The sequence below is a fragment of the Lipotes vexillifer genome, unplaced genomic scaffold (assembly GCF_000442215.2).
Source record: "Lipotes vexillifer unplaced genomic scaffold, Lipotes_vexillifer_v1.1 scaffold977, whole genome shotgun sequence".
In the NCBI taxonomy this organism is placed as follows: domain Eukaryota; kingdom Metazoa; phylum Chordata; class Mammalia; order Artiodactyla; family Lipotidae; genus Lipotes; species Lipotes vexillifer.
In genome coordinates this window covers 4420133-4427546 of record NW_006783088.1, presented here as the reverse complement: position 1 = coordinate 4427546, position 7414 = coordinate 4420133, and the positions used below count along the sequence as shown (strand labels likewise).

Sequence of the window (7414 nt, the reverse complement as noted above, 5' to 3'; positions counted from 1 at the left end):
GGGCAGGTGCCGAACGAGGCTGAGGGGTAGCAGGGTGTGGGGAGGCTAGGTAACTTTGGGGGGTGCGTCCGAGCCCAGGGCTGCCTTCTTTCTCGCAGTTGTAATCAATTGCCCTTCTTTGTTTTTTGTCCCCCCAAGATGATGAAGATGAGGAGACGCCCGGGCCCTCGAGGCAGCCCCTCCGGGGGCCCCTGCAGCCGTCGCCAGAGGAAGAAGCCTGCCTGGCCAGGCCCGCCCTGCTCCTCTCTTCTCCCTCCTCCGACCAGTCCGAGACAGTGGGCCCCAAGCCCGAGGCCCTACCCCGGCCCTCGCCTCAGGCCCAGGCCGCCTGCAGGGCCCCTCGGCCGCACCCCGGCCCACCCAGCACAGGCCTAGACTGGCAGCTATTCCACACCCACGCCCAGCAGACTGAGGTGTTTCGGCAGTTCTGCCAGGAGCTGGTGACCGTGCACCGGGACATGGCAAACGGCATGCAGGCTATCGGCCAGGCCATGGCCGAGCTGACCAGCCGTGTCAGCCAGATGTGCCAGACGCTGACAGAGATCCGGGATGGGGTCCAGGCATCTCAGCGGGCGCCCGACGGGGCAGTGCCCGCAGGCTCCACCCCCCGGGCCGAGGCTCCCCCAGCGGAGCCCCCAGAGGCGCCCCCAGCACCGGCCCACGCGCGGACTACCAGGTCTCGGAAGAGAAAGCACAGTTTCTAAGCCGGCCAGTCTGCGCTGGGAGGAAGAGAGTTGGAGGAGGGGTGTCTGGCCTTGAGACAGGGGCCAGTCTCTTGTGTCCAAGATCGAAGACCCTTGTAGGGTGTTGGGGGGACTGTCATCTCCTCACTGCGTACAGGTTGGCTGCCCTGGGCTCAGCCCTATTCCCTCATCTTCGGCAGGTGCTCAAGATGCAGGAAAAGCTACCTGCCTGATACTTGCTTGGCCTGGAGGGTCAGCCTCCTCTTGGTCTGCACCCCACAGCGGCAGGCCTCGCAGGGAAAGGGGGAGCGAGAGTGGGGGGCATCTGAATGGAATCCCGCTCTCCATCCTCAGAGCTGCCGCATCAGCCTCCCCGGCCCTGAGGCTGCTGCTTTCGAGGAGGGTGAGGCCCGAGAACGGGCAAGCAGAGCTCAGCCCTTCCAGGAGGGGTCTGTCCTCCCCTCCGCCAGGGCTCTGAGCCCCGGTGGGTGGCGCCCCTGCCTTGACCTTCCGCTTGCCCTCGCTCGTGTGCTCAGCTGCCACATGCTTGCCTTTCGTGGAGCAGTGAGAAGAGGGGGGTGACGTCGGAGGAAGGGGAAGACTACCTGGCATTCGTAGAGCACTTTATTTCTCCCTGCGCTCGCAGACGTGTGATCTCAGTGGGTCCTCAGGACAGTGGGAGAGGCAGCCACGTCGGGTACTGTAATCAACTTTATTACCATCATCATCTGCATTTCATACAAATGAAACAGTAGTCGGTCGCGGGGCCAGGACTGGAAGCCAGGTCTGTGGATTTTTCCAGCTCCCCTGTCAGAGACCAGATGTGGGACTTGGGACGCGGGTTGCTCCTGCCCCTGCCAAGCTCTTCGGGGTTTCAGTGGGAGGCAACAGCAGCGTTTAGGGTGCGAGTCCACCCCACCCTGCCCCGGCACAAAGGCTGGCAGCCGGTGGCCAGGGAGAAGGAGGGCCTCGGTCTCAGGATCCAGAAGGCGACCCCTCCCCTGGCCCCTCCAGAGCCCAGCAGGGCTCCTGTCCCGTTCCAGGTTCCAGCATGCCTTGCCTCTGCTTGCTTGGGCTGCGTATGCATTAGCTACACATATCTCAAAGAAGCTGTGTTTGGGTTTGGAGTGTGGGGAGAGAGCTGGGTTCTTAGAGTTAGGGAGGGAGGCGGGGAGTGGCGGATGCAAGCTCAGCTCTGACGTGGGTGCAGCTCAGCTGTGTGTCCTCTTTGCTCCCTGGCCTGAGGCTGACTCATATCCCAACCCTCCAACCTGCCACACCTGCCCCCTAGAGCCATAGCTGGGTGGGGGCTGGGAGGACTGCTATGCCCAGGGCCCGCTGCCGCCATTCCTGGAGTCCTGCTTCTAACGCCAGCCCAAGCATAGCCCCGTGGCGGGAGAATGGAGGGCACCTGCAATGTCCCTGTGTCCTGGGCTCCTTCTCCCAATCTGTGGTTCTCTGGGGGTTCCTGCTCCCCCACACTGAATACTCCTCGGTCCGACAGCCCGATGGCTTGACTATTGCCTGGCATTGCCCTGCCCTCCGATGCTGGAATCAAAGATTGCCTTCCCAAGTATTTTTTGTTAAGATGGCAATAAAAAGAAATTGATCTCACACTTGGAACACACCCGGTCTCCAGGATCTTTCTTTGGTGTATATTCTCTTTCTTCGCTTCCTGTGAAAACCTCGAGGCCCCCAAAGCAGGGGTTAGATGACCGAGGAAAAGTGTGTTGGTGAGGGAGACTCAAGTGCCCCTGGCACTTCCCAGATCTCATCAGCTCTCCGATGCCCTGTGTTCAGCACCCTTAGAGGAAAGGAAAGGAAAGGAATTGATGGGCCGAGGTGGACAAAGCATCCACATATGAAATCGTTTCAGTATGTTTAATTTCTCTGCAAATCGAAAGGGAGATGTTGCTCAATGAATTCTACCTTTTTTTCCCTAAAGGTATGTCAGGGGTCCTGGGGAAAAACCCCACCATTTCTGGCAGGAGACTCCAGAAGGGTCAGGGGCTGTCCATTTGCCAGGGTACTTCAGGGACCACCCTGAGGCACTCACTGATCTGGGTATCTGACTTGTCACAGGTAAGGCCCTGCCCACCTAGAGTTGAGGCTTCTCAAAGTAATTGAAATGGCTTCCTCTGGCTCCCCTTGGGAGTCTCCTCAGCAGGAGAGGGACCCCCTGATCCGTGCATTGCCCTGGCTTACTTCCAGTCACAGGGAGAGGTTCTCCCAGGCAGGAAATACCCATGTCCTGACCGGGGATCCATCCACTTTCTGGAAGATCCCAGCCTGCTTTAACCAGACCTGGGAATCCAGGTCATCCTCTGCCATTCTTGACCAAAAAGCATGGTCATGGAAATCAAGATTTTCCGAGCTCCAGGAGATACAGAAATTCTGTGAAACCGGGCCTAGGGTGTTTCCCACCAAGGTCAGGGTACTAAGCAGTGACTGGCTGGCCTCTCCCTCCGGTCCTGAGGAGAGAAAGGGGCCAAGTTGAAAGCAAAGGGGACAGAGAGATGAAGAGACTTGTCAACTTCAGATGGAAAAGATTTCAGTTTCTTTTTCTTGGCTTCGGTGGGGATTGTGGGGCTAGCACGTCAAACAGGAAGGTGAAACTGGAGCCGGTGGATGGAAATGAATGGGCAGCCAATTTCAGCTTAAGATGGGGACATCGCCCCCCTAAGAGTCTGAGGCCTCCAGCCATGCCAAGGGCTGGCTGCGTGGTGTTCTGTTAGAGTCCGGGTGACCATCTAGTGGGTGGATGCATGACCCAAAGACCTTCCCAGCCCAGAGACCTCAGTGCATGTGAGAATACAGAGCCCAGTCTCTTCTTGGTCAGTCTTTCCTCATCTCTGCCTCAGTGACTGGGGCAGCTTCCTTTCCGTCGGAGGCATAGCCACTGAGTGAGAGTGGGCCCGGCCCTTGTCTATCCCTTCCAACAAAATGGATGCCCCTTGGGTTATTTTTCTCTCTTGAGTCGGAACTGATAGTCATTTCCTGACCCAGCTAGAAAATATGGTGCACTGGATAAGACACAGTGGGTGAGGTCTGAAAAGTGTTGTCTTCGTGCTTATCTAGCCAATACCCAAAGTCAGCAAAGAGTTTGGAATAAAAACAATCCATTATCATCATGAAAGTTTCAGTCCAGAACCACCCCTCCACCACCACTCCCCGCCCACCCCCTTGATTGCTTCAAAGGGTCTGATTTGAAAAGCTATCAAATTAGCACTAGTGTTTACCGATCAGCCTGTGCTATGCATTTTCCATCCCCCCTTCTGACATACTCTGTGCCTTCCCTCCAATGAAGTAATGACCTGGAAACTATTTCAAATAGAAAGATTTTTCACTCCCTGGAAGCCTTCTGTTCCAGGAAGGGCTCTTGTTCACCCGCAGCCGTGTAATGGGACAGGCATGCCTCTTCATACAGGGATTGTTGTGTGGGGACAGGATTCTTGGAGTGGATCAAGCCATTGGGTGTTACTGCAAAATACTTAAAATGGGGTGACCTGACTAGAAGTAATTGGTGTTGGGACTTAGCTGGCTCCATTTAGCTTTACCTCAAAAATGATATAGCGTAAACATCTTCTCAGGGGGAATGGATTGTTCTGATTCACTGAGAGCTGCCATATGTATCTTATTTCAAATGCCAACTTTCAGAACAACCAAATACAACTGGACGCTGAACCGATTTTGATCTTTGAAGACACTTCGTGATCCATACAAAGATTTGGAGCTCTCTTCCTAAATATTTTAAAAAATTTTATTGAATTAGTGTTGTGTGAATTTCTGCTGTACAGCAGAAATTTTATTGAATATTACTGAATATTATTGAATTTTATTAAATTTTATTGAATAAAAATTTTATTGAATTAGTGTTGTGTTAATTTCTGCTGTACAGCAAAAGTGATTCAGTTATACGTAAATATATTCTTTTTCATATTCTTTTCCATTATGGTTTATCACAGGATATTGAATATAGTTCCCTGTGCTATACAGGAGGACCTCTATTCCTAAATATTGATTCTTGTTGGGTAGGAAAACACCAGAAGTTGGAAGGGGAAATTGACTTGAATCTGTCTAAACCTTCTGACGTCCTCACCAAGTTGCTCTTTGGAATAAATCCCCGATAGCTAGGTGTTTCTCATCTACCTTTTTTCTCTTTAAGTTGAGTGCCAGAGAAAATAATTCTAGCTTTTAGAGCCTGACGGCTGTTTAGAAACTGAAAAAAGAAAAGACTGTATTCTTCTTTCCTTGTGCTCTATGATTTCAGTGATTCTTGTTAGAAAAAACATGAATGGATGGTCTGCCTTCTGTGTCTGGGAATAGGAAAGTTTGGATCTACCTCAGTTCCATGCTGTGCTCACCACTAGGTCAAATCCCAGACTCTTGCTAAACTGGGGACTGGAAAATAGTTTGCACATTCAGAAGAAATCTCACGTATGAAGAAAAGGCAGACTTCTGCAGTTGGAGAGTTGAGATTGTATGTGAGGGGCGCTATGCCTGGGGTACCACAAATGTAGATTCCCAATGCTGCTGGCCACCATGACCGTCACCACTGCCACCCTGTACTGGAACTGGCGTTGGTGTATGTCTTCTCCTTTTTTAGGGGGTGGGGGAGAGGGAGTACCAGTAAGAATTGCTTATTGAGGAAGACTTGGAAAGTACAGAAAATTACAAAGAGGTAGAACCATGTATAATGGATAATCACGGTTAAAACAGTGGTGTATTTCCTTCAAGCAGTTTACCCAGGCTCGTTTTTAAAGCATGATTAGCACCATGATATAAATAGCTTTCAGTCCTATTGTTCCCACTCTGCCTTATATCAGGACCATTTTTCCATGTCATGAAAGATTCTTTGAAAACATTTTTCTGTAGATGAGTAACATTCCATTGTACAAATATACCATGGTTTATTCAGTTGTTTCTCTAGTATCAGAAGTTTAGATGTTCTAGCTTTTGCTCCATTACAAGCAGTGGAACAGTCAGCGTGGCGGTGTGCAGAGCTTGCATTCTTATTCCACACCTTAACGTTTTGGTGTTCTTTTTCCAATTCTACAAATATTGTGGAAAAACCCAAATGACATAAAATTTACCATTTTAAGCATTTTTAAGTGTGAAGTTCAGTGGTACTGAGTACATTCACACTGTTGGGCAACCATCACCATTATCACTCTCCATAACTCTCTCCATCTTCCCCAGCTGAAGCTCTGTACCCATTCAACGCTAGCTCCCTATTTCCCCCTCCCCCATCCCCTGGCAACCACCATCCTACTTTCTGTCTCTGTGAATCTGACTACTCATATAAGTGGAATCCTGTAGTATTTGTTGTTTTATGACTGGCTTATTTCACTTAGTATGTGTCGTCAAGGATCATTCATGCTGTAGCGTGGGTCAGAGTTTCCTCCCTATTTGTGGCTGACTAATATCCCATTGGGTGTATAGACCACATCTTATTTATCCACTCATCCATCAGTTGACACTTGGGTTGCTTCCACCTTTGACTATTGTGAATAATGCTGCTGTGAACGTGAATGAACAAATGCTTGTCCGAGTCCATGTTGCCAAGTCGTTTCCCAAAGTGTCGTGCCAGCTTATTGTCCACCATTAGTGGAGACTCTTGTCTTGCCACCTTTACCAATACAGAGCTTACAATGTAAAAAAGTTCTCTGTGCCAACAAGACAATGTGCTGCTTTGTGCCTCTTTTCTTATTAGTGATGCTGAATCCTTTCATTTGTTCATTATCCATTTGGATTTATTTCTGTGAATTATTGTTTCCCTTGGACTGCTCCAAGTACAGTTCTTTGGGCTGTGCCAGTCGGACAGACTTTGATTTCTTCCCTGGCTTTTGAGACAAATCATAGCATAAGGGAAAGAAGTTTGTTTTTGACTACAAATTTCCTAGGCACTTGGATAACACAGAGCCCTAAAACTCCAAATAATTTCCTCTTGCCTGTTTGATCTGTACATCTCCACCTCTCTACAGATACTGCATCATCTCACCTTTTGGAGGCGAGTGAGGTGGCAGGTTGGATATTGGAAATGTCATTTCAGGGAGAATGGGTGAGGTCCATAGATTCTGAGGGTCTGACAGAACTTTAAAGGTTGTCTGGGCATTGCCGAGTTGGTGCTTTACATGCCCACATAGGAGCCGTGAGTTCTAGTGGGAAAAGCATGGACCTCAATGCTCAATCTCCCATTTATTAGCTGTGTGACCTTAGGCAAGTCACTTAGCCTCTCTGAGCCTCAGTTTCCTTACCTTCAAATCCACCCCAAATTCTGGTGCACTTGGTATGGGGTGAGCTTGGGTACTTTTTTCACACTCTCCAGATGATTCTAATGTGCCTTTCCCTACCTCCCCTGTCCCCACTGGACCCTCTATTTTTAAAGATTTTGATCTTCAGCATTTATTAATTGATCTCGTGGGCACCCTTTTCACATGGGTTATTTCTGCTAGGCTTTGTGACATTCTGAGAACAGTTCAAGGATCTCACCCTTACCACCATCAGAGGCCTGCGGGTATGTGGGAATGCCTGCGGTTAAAAGTTAGGGAAGAATAGTTTTCCAATCACCTGTATATCTGGTATTGAACCTTGTATTTACCAGAACCTAGGAGGTAGGAAGGGTAGGTGTCATTTCCAGTCCCAGAAAACAGAGATTCTTAGAGGTTCAAAGCCTTGCTTGAAGTCCACAAAACAGTGAGACAAGGGACTGGCTCCAGCTTGTTGCTTTC

General features: G+C 50.0%; 1 protein-coding gene across 1 annotated transcript in view; it reads left to right on the top strand.

Annotated features, from left to right (window-relative positions):
• Positions 1 to 7414, top strand: part of PRDM11 (PR/SET domain 11) — a 48562-nt gene that overhangs the window by 32974 nt on the left and 8174 nt on the right. The window lies entirely within an intron of this gene.